The following is a 22,588-nucleotide window of genomic DNA, read 5'->3' on the forward strand; positions in this document are numbered from 1 at the left end:
CGCCCTCAAACCTGGCGGATGCCGGGGTATCTGTTACAGGATCCGATAGCGAAGGACTCGGTCCAGAATGCTCTCACCAGCTACCTAGAGTTGAATTGGAGGGAGGGATCCATGGCTTACGCCACCAAGTGGGAAGCCCTGAAGGCGGTCGTAAGAGGTGAGTGGAGTGTATGGGCCTCACTTATGGGGTCAGGAGACAGCTCCTATGGGAGCTGCATAAACGCTGAGGGTGCCCTATTGCAACAGCAAACAGTGCCGGACCCGGACGAGACGCAACAGGAGACAGAAAGGGCAGCCCGAGCCTGTGTACATGACATTCTGGGTAGGCTCGATAAGTACTCTTTGGGGCAATTTAGACAGTGGCTTCATAGGGAGGGCGACAAGGCGGGCCGGATGCTGGCCTGGGTTTTGAGGCGAGAATTCGCGCCGGAGAGGATAGTGGCGCTGCGAGACGTGGTGGGGCACATGGTACACTCTGAAGAGGCTATACTCCGGGTCCTCCAGTCCCATCTACAAATGGTGTATGCGGCCGACCCTGCAGTTACTGAACATACATACATGCCGTATTTGCAGGAATTACACCTGCAGTCCCTGTCTAGGGACCCAGTGGAGGACTTAGATGCAGCATTGACGTTGGGGGAGGTGCGCCTTGCTATGGCTGGTCTCCTGAGAGCCAAGGCTCTGGGGAGTGACGGTTTCCCCCCGGAATTTTATCAAGAGTACGCTGATAAAGTTGCCCCTAGCCTGTTGCAGGTGTATGTTGAGGCATTTGAGAGCGGGGGCCTACCACCTACCATGAACCAAGGCGAGATATGCATGATTTTGAAGCCAGGAGGCGACAAATGTGACCCGGCGGCGTACAGGCCCATTGCTATGATCAATACGGACTTTAAGATTCTGACAAAATTGTTGGCGGCCCGACTAGCACCGCACATGAACCATTTGATCCATTCGAATCAATGAGGTTTTATCCCGGGACGTAATACCGCCATGAACTTGCGGCGGTTGAACCATATTCTGCATGAAGTGCGTGATCGAGTGGAGCCATTGGTTGTGGTGTCTATTGACATTGGCGAGGCGTTCGACACGGTTGATTGGGGATACCTCCTGGAGGTCCTCCGAGTGGTGGGCATTGGCCTCAGTTTCCGCCGTTGGGTCCGCCTGTTGTATACCGCTCCCAGTGCCAGAGTACGTTTGGGCGCGGGGCGTTCTGCGGAGTGGTGGCTGGGTCGGGGGACGCGGCAGGGGTGCCCCCTCTCGCCGCTCCTCTTTGCGCTGGCTATCGAGCCCTTTGCGGTCCAGATCAGGCACAATGGGGTATTCTGGTAGGGGATACGTGTAACGTGGTCTCCCTGTATGCGGACGACGTTCTTTTCTACCTGAGGGCACCGGAGGAATCACTACCCGTAATTGTTGCACCACCTTGACCGCTTTGGAGAGGCCTCAGGTTTGCAAATTAATGGCAACAAGTCCTTGATATTCCCTCTGGCGGGATACGAGGGGGGACCGGCGGTGGGTCTCCCAGACCTGGGACTGCGATGGGAACGGGAGGCTTTTCAGTATCTAGGGATTGAGGTGGCCCCGTCGGACACACAGCCACTGGCTCGAAATGTTGGTCAGATACTTACGTCCTTAAAGTCTTCAGTAGTCTTCTGGAATACGTTGCCACTCTCCCTTATGCGACGGCTCGCTGTTGCAAAAACGGTGATGCTTCCCAGGTTATTATATGTCCTCCAGAACTCGCTCTGCCCTATCCCACCGCGAATATTTCGTACCCTTAATACTTTGCTAACGTCACTGCTTTGGGTGGGTCGACGTAGCCGAGTTGCGCTACACACACTGGTTCGGAGCTGGGAGGAAGGTGGTCTGGAGGCTCCGAGGTTTGATCTGTATTATTATGCAGCACAATTGCTGCCGGCGGCTAGGTGGTTCGCGGAGGCGGACGGGTGGGAGATGCAGCTTTTGTTTGGAATTGCCAATGTCGGGCCCTACAGGTGGCCTTATTGAAGGGGAGGGGAGCGGATGCGACCCTACCATATGTAGTGCGCCACACTGCTGCAGTCTGGCAGAGGTGTGTGGAACGAGTCCTGAGACGGGCCCCCTTTCACAGAGAATTGTCTGCCTGGATCTTAGCGCCCATTGGGGCTATGGAGGAGCATATGTCCTTTAGGGACTGGAGCGATGGGGGCTGCGAAACCCTGGCTGACCTCTATCCGGGCGACTCGTTTGTCTCCTACGAGGAGGCTGCAGAAGCCTTTGAGTTAGGGTGGACATTTTATACATTATCGCGGCATTCAGGAGGTGGTCAGGGAGTTGTGGCCTCAGTTACCGGAGGCGCCTCATACGTCCCATACATTAAACATCATTCTCTCATGTGGTAGGGGCCGTAGGTTGATTTCTTTGCTTTACTCTGCACTGCGTCGGGACACGGAGCCGCCGGTCCAGCCTGCGTGGAGCGTGTGGGAAACGGATCTCGGGGAGGACCTGGGGGCCGGGCAGCGCAAGCGTATAGAGGGTCTTACACGTAAAGAGTCATGTAATGCACGATTCAAGCTTACACATTTTAATTTTATGCACCGCACTTATATGACACGGTCTCATTGCAGCGCTTCTCGCCAGATAGGGAGGACACCTGCCCCAGATGCGGAGCTGAGAGGGCTGGGTTCCTACACTTGGCCTGGGAGTGCGCCCTGGTGCGTAGTTTTTGGTCAGTGGTGGTGGGACGTATAGCCGCTGCTACCGGCCTTGCGATAGACTTAACACCGCTCCACTGCTTGCTGGCGCTGGTTCCCCGGCCTAGGAAAAAGAAAATCCCTTATAAACCACTGCAACTCATGTTGGTTCTGGCGCGGCAGAGAGTAGCCATTACCTGGATGGGGCGGAGGGCCCCAGAGATTTCTACATGGCTTTGGGATGTCCGAGGGTGGTCTCTGGCAGAGGAGACTCATATGCGCGCAGGGATGGGAGACTGCAGGAAGACCTGTTGGCATGGAGAGCAATGTGTGCCGCTGGTCTGTCCCTGAGTGATTCTGAGGGGACTAGTGCTGAACTGTTTACGCCAGAGGGGTCCGGAACTGATGGGGAGGGAGGGGGTAACGGTGATGAGTAGATCTGGGTTGTCGTCTGCGCTCAGCCGCAACCTCACGTTCACTGTCGCTATGTCCTGATTGTAATGTATGATTCTTTTTTATAACCCTAAGGTCTGATTTTTGTCTAGTGATATTGTTTCCCTACTGCGCCTTAATGAGGTTGTCGCTCTGTAAGCAACAGTTCTTATATGATGCCGCAATTGGGGGGAATGTTTGTGTTCTCTTTATTGCATAACGAAAAAATAAAGTTAAAAAAAAAAAAACTGGGGAATGTCCCACTGTGGAATCCTCCCCTGTTATGAAAACTTTCTTATCCTCCTATTGACATCTGTAAGTGAAAGGTAGGGACCATAATTCATTGAGAAATGTACTACCTAAGGGTTCAAAGGGGCCATAGGGAAAATTTTCATACAAGATTTAAACTGAAACAGCAAAAAGATAGAGAGATAACCACATGAATTAACCATACAGCTGAATCTGTCTCCACCACAGAGAATGACAAGTGTTCTAATCATTCAATGTGAACTAGCGTGTATGTAGCATCTTTCATGGACATAAAGCTCTGTTTATCAATTAGATTAAATGGTAAAAACAAATCAGAAGCATTCAAATAATCCCAAGGGACTTTTCCCATTTTGCGAGTATGTAACGTCCATGAAAACTGCATCAATGATCGTAATTGATTTTGCCCATGATATAACACAGATATATAATTCTGAACAATATCAATAACAGAGGAAACAATATTTTCCAAGGTATACAATTGTGTAGACAGTGTATTGATACTATTGAAGACCACTGTAAGGACTTTTTCTAAATTTGCTTTGTCAATTTGGCACAGACGGAGCGCTGCCTAAATCTGCAAAAGTTTCCATGCTTCATTGTAAGCTGCATAGATAAACCTCTTTGTTCTAGGAAACCTAGGACTTAAGGTAAAATCAGCTAAATTGATGTCGCTCGACAAGAGTGACAAGCGTTGTTTTACTGATACAAAAGTGGAGGGTTCCAACCATTGTTGGCACAATTTACCCACCGAGTATGGTGGTGACCGAATGTGAATGTGGAAAACAAGGATCCAGTCTAGTCTGTGTGAAACCATGCGTTACATTATAAAAACGCAGTTGGCATGCATTTGAATTGGTTTGCCTCACCAACCATCCAGACGGGTCAACAGCATCAGAGACATTGCAAGTGTCATTTCGAAACAAAGTTTGTTATAGAACTATCGTATAAAGCGTTTGCATACGCCAATGGTCATATTCTGCTAAGGACGGAATGGATGGGATATTCACATTCTTGGCCGTGGCAAAGCCAAAGCAAGTAGTTTGGAGCACTGTTTAATTTAAAAATAATATCTGAGCCGGGGTGAGACAGGCCCGATGCAAAGGTTCAGTTCCCTGAACCTGCCAAGCCATGGTGCCCCAAACTGATTTCAAATCAATAGTATCTCTCCAGTGATCATAAACCTACATGGCCAATTCAGTTCTAAATGAATTGGAATAGATTAATTTAGTGTGGGTTAGAATAAATTTGGTCTGAGATGACAATTAGAATTAAAAAAATAGGATTCAGGATTGGACGTGTTATAATCTGTGAAATAGGTGAACTTATTCCTAAGGGTTTTAGAACTCCCCTGTATGTGAGTAGGACAATGTTCCCATTGCGCGTAGTTAAAAACAAGTCTTAACTTGTTTGTTTTATGTAAGAAATCATGCCCATAGTGTTGATAACAGAATAAATCAGCATAATTGGCAGAATTTAAGTATAAATCTACAGCAGCAAAAGCAGCATAATACTTGAAATCAGAAAAGAATGAATGTACTGCTTGTACATCCCAATCATCGGAATGTATGTCCGGTGTTACCACATCTCCCAAAGAAACGCGAAACATGTATGGTATCTTGAGTACTTCTGTTGGGCCGTGAATTCCGAATTCTACCTTATCCCAAACGATGCCATCTGCAACCGGGAAAACTGAAATATTTACAAGAGTATCATCACGTTTCATGATATGGGATGATGTATGAGGGGCCCAAATTCCATCAACTAACTTCACAGCAGAGCGATTTGACAAATAATGATCATTGATGTGCACGAAAAATACTGTCACAAATCCAAATGACATTAAGAGGAAAATCAGGAGAATTAAAAACCAGATGTAGGTCCAGGGCTGGACCAGGTAAGTCTTTTTGAACCAAGAGATGAAAATACTTATTTTTGTCGGTGGAAGTGCCAAAGTGGAAGACGAGGAGGAAGAGTCATAAGAGAAGATTGAACGGTCCCCAAAATAACCGCTTGCACCCATGTTCATTAAAGGTGGTAGGGCAGCATCAGCTTGATGTAGTCAAGGACTGGTAAGCACTTCACTGTGGGACTCATCTGCAGGGTAAGTATACTCGACTTCGTCGTTGGATGAGGATGGAGGCAGAACAGGCAAATGGTGAATAATAGTTTCTTATCTTACCCTCAAGGATATGGGGATTAGTCAAAGAGGATGAAATCTCTGGATTCAAAAAGATAGCTTTGCATGAAACTGAAGGTGTTACACTATTCAGAATCCGCTAGACGGTGTAGTTTGCCATTGTCCACTGAAATGTATCTGTTGTCTTTGCGATCAGGCAAAGGTGGTAGAATCACTGTACGTGTACCCTTAAGTCCAAGTACCGCAACCGGTGAACGATAAGAGGGACCAAATTCTTTTTTGTTCTTCAGCTTTTCTCATACCATATTTCCAATCTTAGAAATCGGGCCGGCAACTGGAATCAGCAGTGCTGAATCATTGGAAGAGTGCAAATGTTCAGTTGCGTAGCTGTCACACATCTTTTGTAGGTCCTGTAACATAGTAAAATGATGTTACTGACCTGTCTGAGTGTTTACGCTATCAATTATTTGTATTTGTTTCATTATTGATGTATTTGGTTGACTATGTTCCCACATGTACCTTCCCCACCCCATTTGTTATTCACTCACACGCTCTTCCTTTGTCTGTAAAGTGCTCTGATATCTGCAAAGATCTTGTTCGCGCTATATAAAACTTTCAAAATAAAATAAATAAAATAAGTCAAAGGTTGCGGCTGCTGCCACAACGTCTAGACCATCATGGTCTAGAACTGTCTAAGAGCATTTCACATGGGACGGTCCGCCCACCCAGAGATCTTCTAGAGAGAATATTTAGTGCACATTGAACTCCATACAAATAAGCCTGCCAGTACCTAAGACCCTAGCTGTCAAAGATTGCATTAAGTCATGGTTCATTTGTTCCACTATAGAATTGCCCCCAGGCCTGTATGGAGCTGAAAACTGCACCAGCACCCCCATTGACTTCATCACTTCCTTAATTATTATGCCTGGGCATAGTTTGGTAGTGTAGCTGATGACATTGTGTTCTTGTCTGGACTGTGAAAAAAAATTGCAAAATAATTGCAAATGACATCCTGTACAGTGGCAGTTATGATAAAATACATGGGCCTGATTCACAGAACTAACTTAAGACAAAATCCTAAACTTACTACCATTTTGGTATTCACAGATGGCACTGTCTCATTTTGGTATTCACAGAAGGCACTTACTCATTTCGGTATTCACAGAAGTTAGGACTCCTAACTTTAGGACTCCTAAATGCCTTCTGTGAATACCGAAAGTCTTAAAATTAGGATTTTTCTCAGTTTAGGAGTCCTACAGTTAGGAGTCCTAACTTTACTACTACTAAATTTAGAAAAATCCTAATTTTAAGGCTTTCGGTATTCCCAGAAGGCATTTAATAGTCCTAAAGTTAGGAGTCCTAACTTTACTACTACTAAATTTAGAAAAATCCTAATTTTGAATATTTTCGGTATTCACAGAAGGCATTTAGGAGGCCTAAAGTTAGGAGTCCTAACTTCTGTGAATACCGAAATGGCTTGACACGGAACGAAGATGGTCGCACCCGGGTAGAGCTCCTGCATAAGCTCCCCTACCCCGGGTCCTTTCTCCGTCCACACTTCTCCTACCAGCCTGAAACTGCTGGCGGACCCGCCCGCACTTGTTCCCCGCCGGTGGCCTGACTTTGGGAAGGATCGGTGCGGGGACTCCGCTCCGACAAGGCTGACTGGATTGAAGCCGACCTGCTTGCGACCTAGCCGGTAGGTGCTGCTGGGCGAGACCGAGGATCCTGACGGTCGACTAAGGCCTTGGCGTGCAGCCTGCGCCGGAACCGCCGCGATCCTACGGGAAGGACTGAGCGGCCTTTGTCGAGGCTCATTCCCAACCCTGCACCCCACCTCAGCCATAGCAGCGACACCTGGGACCACCATTAAGGCGGCAGGAGGCAGTTGAGAGTGGCGGCCTTGTCCGGCGGCGGCCCTGCAACCCATCCTGACGGCGGAGGTAAGCGGGGACCCCATACCGGGGGCACAGCGACGAGGAATCGACGCCACCCTAGGCTGCCCAAGCCCCGCGCTATCCACACTGCGCACGCCCAGGAACGAGGACCCACGCGGAGGACGCAGCGACCACAAGGCGCCTGAGGTCGTACGAGCGCCCCCCGAACCTGGGGGTCCCTCCCCTTCTGCATGCTACACACGCTGGAACACCACAGACTGCCATAGACGGTGCCTGGGCGCGAAAGAAAATGCTGGGAAGGCGCGATGATTGCTGGGGACACCCATACGTTCTCTCCCCCTGCAGAAATGACCGGACCACGCTATAATTCACAACTTCGCACGATGTGAGGTATGAATTAAAGAGCCCTCCTGCCTACCTCGAATAAATCACCGACCTGCTCCTACTGCCTGATGAGAGATTTACCCTACGCACCTGCCCACCCCAGGTCCTGCCACCTGAGAAGCACGGACTGAGCTACGGGCAGGCCTCGCGCCCGCCTGTAAGATACTTGCTCCCTGAGGCCTGAAGTGACTGCCACTGCGGCAGAAGGTGCCCACTACACATCGCTCGGAAGCCTGAGACTGAGGCTACTGAGTGGCTACCCGCAGAGACAGCCTGAAGCCTACGGAAATTATCCTTTCTCACCGCCTACATATTCCGTGTTGCCGCTTATCCTCCTCCTGATAGCGGAGACCACTTGCACGCCCTGCCTGGCCCATGTCTGCGGGGGTGAGATCGCGCTCTGGATTAGGGACCGCGTCAACGAAGGAGAAGCAGTCGAAAGCAACACCCAAGATGGACGCGGAACAGGTGGCGTCGAAACTGGACAGCGTGCCATGGAAGGGATGGAAGAATCCCTCCAACAGACACGCACTTCCCTGGAGACCAGGATCGATGGTGTGGCCATCGACCTGACGCACCTTCGAGCCGACCACAAAAAACTCCAAGACCGGACCACGACGCTGGAGAGCACGGTAACGACCATCGAACCGAAGATTACCCAGGCGGACAAACACATACGGGATCTCCTAAACTGAGTGGAGTTCCTGGAAGACCGTGCCGAGGATGCGGAAGGACGGGCGCGAAGGAACAACATACGTCTGGTGGGCATTCCGGAGAAATGGGAAGGGGCAGATCCTGCTCGCGCGTGGAGGACTAGCTGCGCGATCTGTTGCCGGAGGACACGCTATCGCCCTTCTTCATGGTGGAACGGGCCCACCGCGTGCCCACAAGACCACTGCCACCTGGCTCGAACCCCAGGCCATTCCTTCTCCGGGTCCTGAATTACAGGGACCGTGATGCAATACTACGCAAGTCCAGGAAGCTGGGAGAAGTTAAAATAGACAATACCACAGTGATGTTCTTCCCTGACTACACTGTACAAGTGCAAAGACAGAGACACTCATTCCTGGCGGTGAAGAGACGCCTACGCCAAGCGGATCTCAAATATTCATTGCTCTTCCCGGCCAAACTCAGAGTTATTGCACAAGATAAAACACACTTCTTCACAAGCCCGGAGGAAGCGGAGGCCTGGCTCGATGCGGGAAAACCGGACGCACCCAGGAAAGCACAAGGAACTGCCACCGCGGAACGGACTCGAGGATCGAGAAGACGGCGCCGTCGCAGGACTCCCTCATCACCACGGAACCGTGAAACACCCACACACTCTCCACCCATGGACCAAATCCTACAGGACCAACGAGACGCTCTACGCAAGGTGGTGGAAATCAGCAACTCACCATCCCAATCGCCACACCCGAACGCCAGCCCGACTGCATCCCTGACAGACGATGAGGCAGTGTACGGAATACCGGACACACAGGGCTCCGAGGGACATCACGCCACAGACAGCAGACCTCTTTGGCTAAACCAGGGGGCCAGACAAATGATGCGCCTCCAGAATGCAGCACTGGCGCACCTAAACCCCTATATGGATGCCCTCCCCCACGCAGGTAACCTGTGCGCTCACCCATGGACCCAGCCTAGCCGGCCCGAAGGACCAGGGCTGCACCAATCACTGTGAGTACTCTCTTTTGGTTTTTTTTACACCTGGCCCGGCCGCTCACTGGCGGGCACTGGAGTTAGATTTACAGTGTTGCTCATACCAGACATCGCAGCCCTGGTTGCCGGAGAAAAGGGTTCTCCCCGGGGGCCCTAACCCCCTCACCAATGACACTTGAAGCATGCCATTGACATTCTACCGACGGCCTTTTCACACGCCCGGGAGGGACCCTGCACTCCCCACGAACCAAGCTGTGACTATTGCTCCTGCACGAATAAGCCACACGAAACCCTCCAGGACTGTATAGTTTACGAGCTCATTAGAGTGTTTGGACGGCGACATGTTGTGCAGCCGACCTTTTGGTATTTTAGACTTTATTGCCATGTTGAGGCCATATGTTTTCCCTCCCTACCTCCCCCTTTCAAATTGCTGGAGACTGATTCGCAATGTACTTAAGACTGGTAATCTCTTTGTATTCCGAGTGGGGCGCTGGCTTTGGCGGGGGGCTACACGCGAGACGCTGAGGCGCGGAGGGGATAGGGTAGACCACATACTTGATAGATATGGCTGATATACGATTATGTTCACATATTGTTATTTCCCTGCATTACAAATTCAGTATTTGAACAGGGGGTCCTTGTTGTTTACATTGATATACGATTATGCACCTGGACGTCAGGGGGATGCATACCACGGCTAGGCACTATCAAATCTACTCCTATCTGAAACGTCACAGGATCAACATTGCACTACTCCAAGAATCGCACCTGAACAAGGCAGAGGTACACGCACTACACCGTAAATGGCGCGGCCAGCTCTATGCCACAGACTACTCCTCCTACGCTCGTGGCGCGCTTGTGTGGGTTCGCCCTGGCACCCCTTGGACAGCCACCGATACCATAATAGACCGGGAAGGTAGATTTGTTGCTGTACAGGGCAGATTGGATGGGCAGCAGGTGGTTCTAGTCTCTCTATACTCCCCTAATGTCGATCAGGGTATCTTCCTGACGCGCCTTTCCACCGCATTGGCGACCTGGCATGCGATCCCATGGATACTGGGTGGAGACTACAATTGCATTCTGGACATGACACTGGACTGCTCCTCCCCACCCGCACTCCATGCGCCCACACGAGCCGCCACAAAAGCATTACTCGGATGGGCTGCACAATGGGACTTTCAGGATGTTTGGAGATCGCGCTACCCCGGCGCGCGACTCTACTCCTACCACTCTGGCGCCCACGACCTACATGTCCGCCTTGACAGGTTCATGGCGTCCGCCGCACTCTTGCCTCTAGTGACTGATGCTCGATACATGGGCCGCACACACTCGGACCACAACCCACATTTCCTGTCTCTGTCCTGGGAACGCCCGCGCCCCCATGTACCCACCTGGCAGCTACAACCTGCACTACTGCTTGATGCGGCCTTCCGCACTGCCCAATACTTCGAGGAAAACACAGGCATGGCGTCCTTCCCCCAGGTGGAATGGGACGCATTCAAAGTGGTGATTAGGGGCCACTGCTTGAGAACACAGGGATGCATAGGGCACCAACTGGAGGGCGATCTAACCAGACTGGAAACTGACTTGCTTGACAGGGAGGAGGAGGCCGTTGAGGGGGATGCTGATTCGCTAGGGGAAGCACAAACGGAACACGCGCGACTGCTGGAACGTCTGCGCAACATTAATTATGCAGCACACTCGGCAAGAACACATCACCTGGGCGACAGACCAGGCAAGCTCCTAGCTTGGCTGATATCGCAGGAAAATCGCGTGACCCCTGTAACAGCTATACATGCGGAGGTGCAAGGCCTCCAGTATACTCAGCGTCACATTCACGATGCGTTCACCACCCACTACACAGCACTATACCGCGCCCGGCTAGCAAACCCTTGCCCTGACATCACTGGCTACCTCTCCCCCCTTCCCATGTCACAGCTCACACCTGCCCAACAGACAGACTTGGGGGTCACACTTGCCTCAGATGAACTCCGTGAAGCACTATTTCACTTGTCCAACGGTAAATCCCCGGGTCCGGACGGACTTCCGGCCGAATTCTACAAGGCTAACTCTGATAACCTTGTCCCGGAACTGTTGAAAATGTACGCCGCTGCCGTGGAGGACGCGGCCTTACCTCCAACGTTAAATGAGGCCTTTCTAATCTCCATCCTTAAACCGAACAAAGACAGCACACAGATGGGCTCGTACCGCTCCCTAGCGCTCCTGAATACGGACTACAAAATTCTGGCCTCCATACTAGCCCGTAGACTGGCTCCGCACATACCCCATCTGGTTCACCCAGATCAAAATGGCTTTGTTCCGACACCGCACACCTCCCACAACATCCGTCGCCTCTTCCGGGTACAAAAGTACGCTGTTCAACAATGGCCCAGAGCAGGGTGCCTGATATTGGACCTGGAAAAGGCCTTTGACTCGGTTGAGTGGCCGTTCCTAAGAGCAGTTACCGAGAAGTGCCAGCTGGGAGATGACTACGTGGCTATGGTGGGCCTCCTATATGATAGACCGACAGTTCGGGTCCGCACAGGCGCGCTGCTCTCGGACGTGATCCGGGTACGGAGGGGCACCAGACAAGGCTGCCCCTTATCGCCCATACTGTTCTTGCTGGCAATGGAACCCCTGGCCACGATTCTCAGGACGCAGGGACCTGAATGGGGGATACCGCTGGCGGATGGCCTGCATGCAGTGTCACTCTATGCAGATGACTTGCTACTGTATGTCAGAGACATCACTGACATCCCGACCTCCCTTACTGACGTCTTCCGGACTTTTGAGGAGATTTCAGGTCTGCGAGTCAACTGGGCCAAGTCTGGGGCCTACCCCTTCAGTTCTGACACACTCGAGTCCGACATCCGCCTAGGCGGGGGGAGACTGCAATGGTACCCTACCACCTTTCGGTAACTGGGTATACGAATCTATCGGGATCTGACAGCCGTCCTGGAAGGGAACCTTCGGCGGACGATCGCCTCAATCAGGGCACAAATCACCTTCTGGAGCACCTTGCCCCTCAATGTTCCTAGCCGAATAGCGCTGACCAAAATGATTGTACTGCCCAGACTGCTATATTACTTTGCTAATCTTCCCACGTACGTGCCTTGCAGAGTATTCCGAGACCTGGAGGTCCTGCAGAGGAGCCTCATTTGGAACTCGGGCTGCCCTCGGGTGGCGCTGACCAAGTTGTATATGCCAACTGACTCGGGGGGCCTAGCGGTCCCCAACATGGAACTGTACTACCTCTCGGCGCAACTACAATGGGTGACGGGATGGCTAAGCGGTAACCATCTGGATGACACTGCCTCAGACACCGCTGCCTGGACGCAACCCCAACCACACTGTTCCACCCATTCACCAAGACTCCCTGCCCCTCCCAGTTGCACCTTGCAGTAGCACGTAAGTGCTTTCTGAGGTGTCTGAAACTCACACGTACAACGACACCATATGCCCCGATACTGCCCCTACTGGGCACTCCGAGCCCGACAGGCGCGCTGACGGAGACACGCCTAGCAGCTTGGACGCAAGCTGGCGTCGACACACTCAGCGACCTGTATGCAGATGGAGAGTTGCTCCCCTTTGCGACCCTGGCGGCTGACACAGGCCTCCCAGCTGGCCAGTTCCTGTTACATGCATCCCTTTTGCGTACGCTCACCGCTTCCTGGGGCGACATGACAGTGGAGCTGCCGATGCACACCTTTGTGCAATACTTGCACGTCATGGGTAACGGCTCACACATCATCCACTGACTAGCGCAAGCCCTGCAGACACACTCACAACCACTGACGACACCGTTACGGGCGAAGTGGGCGACAGACAGAGGACGGGACTGGACCGACAAAGAATGGGAAATGATCCTGGCTGGACCTACATACATCCCGCGCAACCCCCGTTTTAAAATCATTAAATTTTACATTGTGCACCGCGCTTACCTCACTCCCAACAAAATTAACAGATACTACACGACCATGACTGCTACTTGCCAACGCTGCTCCCAACGCAAAGCTGACCTCCTACATATGCTGTGGCACTGTCCAAATATTCGACCGTACTGGGACGGCGTCACAGCGCTACTCAACCAGGACGCTGACGAACTACCCCACATCCTGGGTTTACGTAGACGCACGAAACTTAACAAGGTACAAGCGCGCTTCTGGGACATGGGTCTCATAACGGCGAAACGCCTGCTCACTAAACATTGGAAAGCTGCGACCTCCCCGCATATCCGACACTGGTACACCTCCTTCACCAATTGGGCGCGCGCGGAAAGCACAGTCCTTCTCCGGGAGGAAACTGCAGGGCTTCGGAAATTCCCCATCGCCCCGCTCTGGGATGACCTTCTCAAGACATACCAGCGCGCCTGACTAGAGCGAGGGATAACCTGAGGCGACAAGTCCTGTTGCCACCACGTAGACGCACATAGACTACCACAAAAGTCATGACTGAGTGCCCCCCGTGCCCAATATCCTACATTACGAGACAACCAACTTCATCTTACCCCACTCCAGCCGCCCCCAAACGGAACCCATAACGATCTCCGCTCTCCCCTTCCCCCCTCACCCCTCCCTCCCCTGATCTCACCTGCTTCCCCACTCACGGAACTCTCCTACCCACAGTTATTAACCCCTTCGATGCTGATGACGGAGCGGTTCCGTCATCAGCATCAGTTGGGCTCTGCTGATGACGAAACCGCTCCGTCATCAGTACAGCCCTGGGGGGGAGCGCTGGCGCTCCCACCCCTGTGCAGCGATGTTAGTTATTTGTGCAGGGGTGGCAGCGGAAGCGCGCACAGCGCGCGCCAACGTCATCAGGAAGCGCTGGATGCGCTGGAAGCCATTTGTTTCCAGCGCGTCCAGGAGCAAGGTGCGTGTTTGGTGCTCCGGTGGGGCGGGGGGGCCGGTTTTCGGTGCCTTGAGGCATCGGGGGAGAGGAAACTGTGTTTCCTCTCCCCTGATGTCCCAATGCAGGGCATTCCTGGTGCACGATCGCGCACAGCGTCGCGATCGTGCACCAGGAATGCCCCACTAGACACCAGGGATTGTGTGTGTGTGTTTATTTATGTGCAGGAAGCGACCCCTTGGGCAAGGGTCGCTTCCTTTGGGGGCCAAATTATGTTTTAGACTTTTCTGCCCCCCCTGGGGCAGATCGGCCGTTTTTTTGGCCGATCTACACCCAGGGTGGGCAGAAAAGCCCACTAGAGCCAGGGATTACTTTGTGTTTGAAATCGGAAGCGACCCCTTGGGCAAGGGTCGCTTCCTTTTGGGGGCAAATAATGTTTCAGACTTTTCTGCCCCCCCCTGGGGCAGAACGGCCTTTTTTTGGGCCACATCTGGACCCAGGGGGGGCAGAAAAGCCCACTAGACACCAGGGATTGATTTTTATTTATAAAGGAAGCGACCCCTTGGGCAAGGGTCGCTTCCTTAGGGGCATACAATATTTTTCAGACTTTTCTGCCCCCCCTGGGGCAGATCGGCCGTTTTTTCGGCCGATCTGCACCCAGGGGGAGCAGAAAAGCCCACTAGTCACCAGGGATTTGTTTTGATTTGAAAAGGAAGCGACCCCTTGGGGAAGGGTCGCTTCCTAGTGGCCCTAATATTTTTTTAGACTTTTCTGCCCCCCCTGGGGGCAGATTGGCCTTTTATGGGGCCGCATCTGGACCCAGGGGGGGCAGAAAAGCCGACTAGACACCAGGGATTGGGTTATATTTATAAAGGAAGCGACCCCTTGGGCAAGGGTCGCTTCCTTAGGGGATAACATATTTTTTCAGACTTTTCTGCCCCCCACTGCGGCAGATTGGCCGTTTTTTGGCCGATCTGCACCCGGGGGGGGGGGGGGGGGGAGGGGGCAGAAAAGCCCACTAGTCACCAGGGATTTGTTTGTATGTTTGTATTTTGAAAAGGAAGTGACCCCTTGGGGAAGGGTCACTTCCAGGGGGCATTATAAATATTGTAGACTGTTCTGCCCCCCCTCGACTGGTTTTTACTGTTTCTGGACCCAGGGGGGGATAGAAAAGCCCACTAGACTTCAGGTTTTTTTTTTATAGGGAGCGACCCCTTGGCCAAGGGTTGCTTCCTTGTGCCCATTTCAAAAGTATGTTCTGCCGTGTCTGTATTTGGGCTCTCTGCCCTCCGTAGGGTTGCTTCCAGGGGGCCCACGTTTATAATGATTTATTATCCTCCCCCCTTGGGGACAGACCCCCCATTTGTGACATAGCCTGTTGTAATGTGTGTTGTTTTTGTTTCTTCTAATGTGTATTGTTTTTTTTCTCTTTAGAGTGTTGCAGTGTGCGGTTCCGTTACTGGTGGTTCTGTTGTTCTGCTGTTTCTGTAGTTGTATGTGTTTGGTAAGAGACCTCTTTTTTGTTCAATTGTACTGTAATTGTATTTTTTTGCAAAGTGTGTAGTAAAATACGAGTATGTTTGGTTTCTGTTTGTTGTGATTGTAAAACATGCTTTGCATTTGTTTTTGATGTGTCCTTCTGTAGATGTACGTTTTTTTTCTTCTTCTTTCTAGTGGGATATCGTTGCCTCTTTGCTGTGTCTTTGCAGAGTAGGTGCTTGTGAGTGTAGTTGTGTCTTGTAAGTGAATTGTATATATTTTCTAAATTAGTTTTTTTTGAAAAAGGCTTATATTTTTTATCTTACTTTGCGCAGTGTTGGGGTTGTTGAGTTGTTTGTGCAGACTCCTTTATTTGTAAGGATAATGGCTAGCCGCCGGATTACTGCTCAGCAAGTTGTTGGATTGCTTTTTGATTCTTCCTCTGACCATGGTCCAGAGTCTGACTCTGATTCTGATCCAGAGGTGGGAGGTGAAGATTCAGGTAGTGAGTTTTCTCTACACATGGCTTTATCTGATGATGAAGACACTCTGAGTGCTGATGAAGCTACTTTTGGTGTGGATGATGTGCCTGTGGTTGCGGAGGACATTGCTGCGCCTGTGGTTGCAGAGGACATTGTTGTGCCTGTGGTTGCGGAGGACATTACTGTGCCAATAGTGCGGCAAGAGACATCTGGGCTGCAGCCTGGGGTTGCTAGTCTTCCAGTTGGTGCAGTGAGACGAGAGGCAGCTGGGCGGCAGCCTGCGGCTGCAAGACTTGATGTTGAAAGTTCTGACCTCTGGGTTGCACCAGGCATGGTGCAGCCGGCATTGCCTGAATTTACTGGTGTTCCAGGGTGTAGGGTGAACACTGAAAACTTTTTGCCTATTGATTTTTTCAAGTTGTTTATGGATGATGTGTTTGTGGCAGAGATTGTAGAGCAGACTAATTTGTATGCTGAAATTTTTTTGAGGGTGAACAGTGCCAGCCTTAAGCCCCACGCTAGAGCTACCCGGTGGACTCCCACAAATTTGGAGGAGATGAAAAAGTTTTTGGGTTTAACTTTTTTGATGGGCTTGCTTAGGAAACCATCAATGGCTTCATATTGGTCTACTAGTCCCTTGATGGCAACAGCTATATTTCCGGCAGTCATGAGTCGTGATCGGTATTTGCTTCTGCTTCGGATGATGCATTTTGTTGACAATAGTCTTGCTTTGCCACGAGATCACCCTGATTGTGACCGACTTTTCAAGATTCGGCCTGTCATTGATCATTTCGTTGATCGATTTTCTGAGATCTTTTATCCTGGGAAAGAAATTGCAGTGGACGAGTCTTTGCTGTTGTTCAAAGGCCGCTTGGTATTTCGGCAATACATTCCTAGTAAGAGGGCACGCCATGGAATCAAACTGTATATGCTGTGTGACAGTGAGACTGGATATGTCTCTAATTTCAGGGTGTACACTGGTAAGGAATCCAGGATTAACCCCCTGGTTGTCCGTCGACTTTTGGAGTGAATGAGAAAATTGTGTGGGAACTTGGTCGTGGATTTTTTAACAAAGGCCATCATTTGTATGTCGATAACTTCTACACTGGTGTGCGGTTGTTCAGGGAATTGGCCAAAGTGGACACTGTTGCTTGTGGCACAATCCGCTCAAACCATAAAGGTTTCCCAAAAGAACTTGTGTGTCAGAAGCTTGCTCGGGGACAGTGCAGTGCATTGCGTTGTGAGGAGCTTCTAGCTGTGAAGTTTTCAGACAGGAGAGATGTCTACATGTTGACTACAATACACGATGAAAGCACTGAACCGGTGACTATTTGGGGTCAGGTTGCAGAAGTGCGCAAACCTGTGTGCATAATGCACTACAATAAGTACATGGGTGGTGTTGACAGAGTAGATCAGAGGTTGGAACCGTATGCTGCTCTTTGTAAGTCTTACATTTGGTACAAGAAGTTGGCTATTCATCTTTTCCACTTGGCAACCTTTAATGCTTTTGTTGTGTTCCAGAAATCTTGTCCCCAGTCAAAGTTGTCTTTTGAAAAGTTTCAGGAGTCTGTAATAGGCAGCCTTGTTTTAGTGCAACAGGCAAGTGTTCCTAGAGTTGGAGTGGTGGAGGATATTGCCAGATTGAAAGATCGCCACTTTCCTGGTCAAATTCCTCCTACAACCTCAAAAGACTTTTCCAGTCGGAGATGTAGAGTCTGTTGGCGAAGAGGTTTGCGGAAGGAGGTTCGTATGTACTGCCCTGACTGCCCTTCAAACCCCGGGCTGTGTGTACCTGCTTGTTTTAGATTGTACCACACGCAAAAGAATTTTTGGGAGTATCAATGAGTGGTAAAGTGAACTGGTTGGTCTTATTGTTCAGTTTCAAAGTTTGCATTTGTGTAGTCTTTTTAGTGTAGTTGTTGAGTTAGTAGATTTGTATCAATTTGCAATTTGTTTTTGTTTTTGTTTTATTTTAAAAAAAAACGAAAGTATGATGTTGGTTTGCGTGTAGTGTCCATTGTCTGACGGTGTGCATGGTTTGGCGCTTGGCTGCCGGTGTCTGTGGACTGGTGCTTGTCTGGCGGTGTCTGTGGACTGGTGCTTGGTTGGCGGAGTGCGTGGTCTGGTGTTTTGTTGGCCGTGTGCGTGCTCTTGTGCTTGCCTGGTGTTGTGTTTGGATTTGTCCTTGGCTGGTGTGTGCGTGGAGTGGCGCTTGGCTGGTGGTGTGCGTGGAGTGGCGCTTGGCTGGTGGTGTGCGTGGAGTGATACTTGGCTGTCTGTGCACGAAGTGGTGCTTGGCTGGCGGTGTGTGTGGAGTTGCGCTTGGCTGGTGGTGTGTGTGGAGTGGCGCTTGGCTGGTGGTGTGTGTGGAGTGGTGCTTGGCTGGTGGTGTGCGTGGAGTGCTACTTGGCTGTCTGTGCACGGAGTGGTGCTTGCCTGGCGGTGTTTGTGGAGTGGCACTTGGCTTGGGGTGTGCGTGGAGTGGTGCTTGGCTGGTGGTGTGTGTGGAGTGGTACTTGCCTGTCGGTGTGCGCTGAGGTGTGTTTGGCTGGCGGTGTGCATGGTCCGGTGCTTGGATGGTGGTGTGCGTGGAGTGGCGCTTGGCTGGCGGTGTGTGTGGAGTGGTACTTGGCTGTCTGTGCACGGAGTGGTGCTTGGCTGGCGTTGTGTGTGGAGTGCCGCTTGGCTTGCAGTGTGCGTGGAGTGTTGCTTGGCTGGTGGTGTGTGTGGAGTGGTACTTGGCTGTCGGTGTGCGCTGAGTGGTGTTTGGCTAGTGGTGTGCATGGTCTGGTGCTTGGATGGTGGTGTCGGTGGACTGGCGCTCGGCTGGCGGTGTGTGAGTAGTTACTTTCTGTTGGTCACTACACACACTGCTAGGTGAGTGACACTCCACGCAGTCCATCATTTGGTGTTGTTGCAATGTCAGAAATGTGGGCGTGTGAAAGTGATGGGCCCTTGAATGGCGCTGTCTGCTGGTGTGAGTGTTGAAATGTGATGGGTCTGCGGCTGGCGGTGTGAATGTTTTGTATGTGTCACACGTACGAAAGGTGTATGAATGGCCTGTAAAGAGGTTGGTGCCTTGACGTGGCTTTACAGCTCACGAGCTGTGAGTCAGTGGTTCAGTTTATCATACTTTCAATTATACGCAGTGTATTTCATTTTTTTGAAATTACTTGCGAATACAATTGTATGTACTGAATCATCACTCACCCTCGTGCCAAATCCAACCAGAATGTGTGTGTGCTTGCGGATTAGATGGCTGTGCAGTAATGTTGGTCTTTTATCTCTTTCTGAAGTAGGGTGTACCTTGTCCCTTATTGTGATTGTTGTAATGTATTGCTGTTCTTTCCGGATGGTGTCAATGGTCTGGTTTGTATCAGGTATGAAAGGCGCGTGAATGGCCTGTAAAACGGTTGGTGCCTTGTCGTGGCTTTGCAGCTCACGAGTTGTGAGTCACTGGTTCGGTTTTTATGCATTTATTTATTGACAGAGCATTTCATTTTTTGAAATATCTTGTTAATAAAATTTTATGTACTGAACCATCACTCGCCCTCGTGCCAAATCCAATCTGTATGTGTGTGTCTTTGAGGAATAGTTAGCCGTGCCTTGAATGTTTGACTTTTGAGTAACTCTATTACGGTGCACATTATAGCTATAAATAACTTACTAAATTTAGTTATTATTGTTAAACCATGGAAGTATATGGTCATGTCTTTCTGGTGAATTCTATTGTTGATTTTTATCCAGAATCTCCTGCAAACTTAAAATTGTCTGTCGCAATTTCCTTGAATCACACGCTCTCAAATTGAAAACTTAATTCTCCACTGTACGATTTGGACCGTTTCCTTTTGCTGCCACTATGCCTACCCACGCAAGTGAGGCACCATTTTTATCGGGAGACCTGGGGGAACACTGGGTGGGAGGAAATTTGTGTGAGCCCAGTGATGCCACGCTTTCCCATGCAAAAAAGTGTGAAAAAACTGATTTTCTTTAGCTAAAATTGAGATTTGCAAGGGATTATTATCAATTATACGCAGTGTATTTCATTTTTTTGAAATTACTTGCGAATACAATTGTATGTACTGAATCATCACTCACCCTCGTGCCAAATCCAACCAGAATGTGTGTGTGCTTGCGGATTAGATGGCTGTGCAGTAATGTTTGTCTTTTATCTCTTTCTGAAGTAGGGTGTACCTTGTCCCTTATTGTGATTGTTGTAATGTATTGCTGTTCTTTCCGGATGGTGTCAATGGTCTGGTTTGTATCAGGTATGAATCATTGAAGGTGGTAGGGCAGCATCAGCTTGATGTAGTCAAGGACTGGTCGGCACTTCACTGTGGGACTTCTCTGTAGGGTAAATATACTCGACTTCGTCGTTGGATGAGGATGGAAGCAGAACAGGCAAATGGTGAATAGTAGTTTCTTATCTTACCCTCAAGGATACGGGGATTAGTCAAAGAGGATGAAATCGCTGGATTCAAAAAGATAGCTTTGCATGAAACTGAAGGTGTTACACTATTCAGAATCCGCTAGACGGTGTAGTTTGACATTGTCCACTGAAATGTATCTGTTGTCTTTGCGATCAGGCAAAGGTGGTAGAATAACTGTACGTGTACCCTTAAGTCCAAGTACCGGAACCGGTGAACGATAAGAGGGACCAAATTCTTTTTTGTTCTTCAGCTTTTCTCATATCATATCTCCAATCTTAGAAATCCAGCCGGCAACTGGAATCAGCAGTGCTGTATCATTGGAAGAGTGCAAATGTTCAGTTGCGTAGCTGTCACACATCTTTTGTAGGTCCTGTAACATAGAAAAATGATTATCTAAGTCAAAGGTTGCGGCTGCTGCCACAACGTCTAGACCATCATGGTCTAGAACTGCCTAAGAGCATTTCATATGGGACGGTCCGCCCACCCAGAGATCTTCTAGAGAGAATATTTAGTGCACGTTGAACTCCATACGAATAAGCCTGCCAGTACCTAAGACCCTAGCTGTCAATGATTGCGTTAAGTCATGGTTCATTCGTTCCACTATAGAGCGCGGAGATACCCCTTCGGGGGTCGATTCTGGCGCTATATAAGAAATGTAATAATAATAATAATAATAATAATAATAATAATAATTGCCCTCAGGCCTGTATGGAGCTGAAAACTGCACCAGCACCCCCACTGACTTCATCACTTCCTTAATTATTATGCCTGGGCATAGTTTGGTAGTGTAGCAGATGACATTGTGTTCTTGTCTGGACTGTGAAAAAAAATTGCTAAATAATTGCAAGTGACATCCTGTACAGTGGCAGTTATGATAAAATACATGGGCCTGATTCACAGAACTAACTTAAGACAAAATCCTAAACTTACTACCATTTTGGTATTCACAGAAGGCACTGTCTCATTTTGGTATTCACAGAAGGCACTTACTCATTTCAGTATTCACAGAAGTTAGGACTCCTAACTTTAGGACTCCTAAATGCCTTCTGTGAATACCGAAAGTCTTAAAATTAGGATTTTTCTCAGTTTAGGAGTCCTAAAGTTAGGAGTCCTAACTTTACTACTACTAAATTTAGAAAAATCCTAATTTTAAGGCTTACGGTATTCCCAGAAGGCATTTAAGAGTCCTAAAGTTAGGAGTCCTAACTTTACTACTACTAAATTGAGAAAAATCCTAATTTTTAATATTTTCGGTATTCACAGAAGGCATTTAGGAGTCCTAAAGTTAGGAGTCCTAACTTCTGTGAATACCGAAATGAGTAAGTGCCTTCTGCGAATACCAAATTGAGTAAGTGCCTTCTGTGAATACCAAAATGGTAGTACGTTTAGGATTTTGTCTTAAGTTAGTTCTGTGAATCGGGCCCATATACACAACACATACATGTAATCTCCCGTAAACTTATGGAAATATACTGAAGCATATAGGCATTGGTGCAGATAATTAAGGTTATATTGGTATTCCCAATGAATATATACGTCTGCCGAGATGTTGAAAGTTCAGTTCAGTCGCCAGCTCTGTCCCTGTGCACTTAGTTCTATTTCCACACACAAGACCCACTTGTGCAGTGATGAAAGCACAGATGCTCATAGCCTGTGTAAGGTGTCGTTTGTAAAATACACCCACCCAGTCGCTTGAGTGAAATACTACTCCTATTGTGTGCGATCGCTGTCCATGACAGGAGGGGCCATTGCGCGCTGCGCCAATAATTTGTCATAAACTCAGCGCAAAGTATTAACCAGGGTGTTGGTAATCCGTCACACGAGCAGCAGGAGGAGCAGGGGAGGTGGGGTTTTAGCGAGATGCGATGCAGGCAGGAAGGTGATCATCACACACTAA

The sequence above is a fragment of the Lissotriton vulgaris genome, chromosome 1_1 (assembly GCF_964263255.1).
Source record: "Lissotriton vulgaris chromosome 1_1, aLisVul1.2, whole genome shotgun sequence".
NCBI lineage: Eukaryota > Metazoa > Chordata > Amphibia > Caudata > Salamandridae > Lissotriton > Lissotriton vulgaris.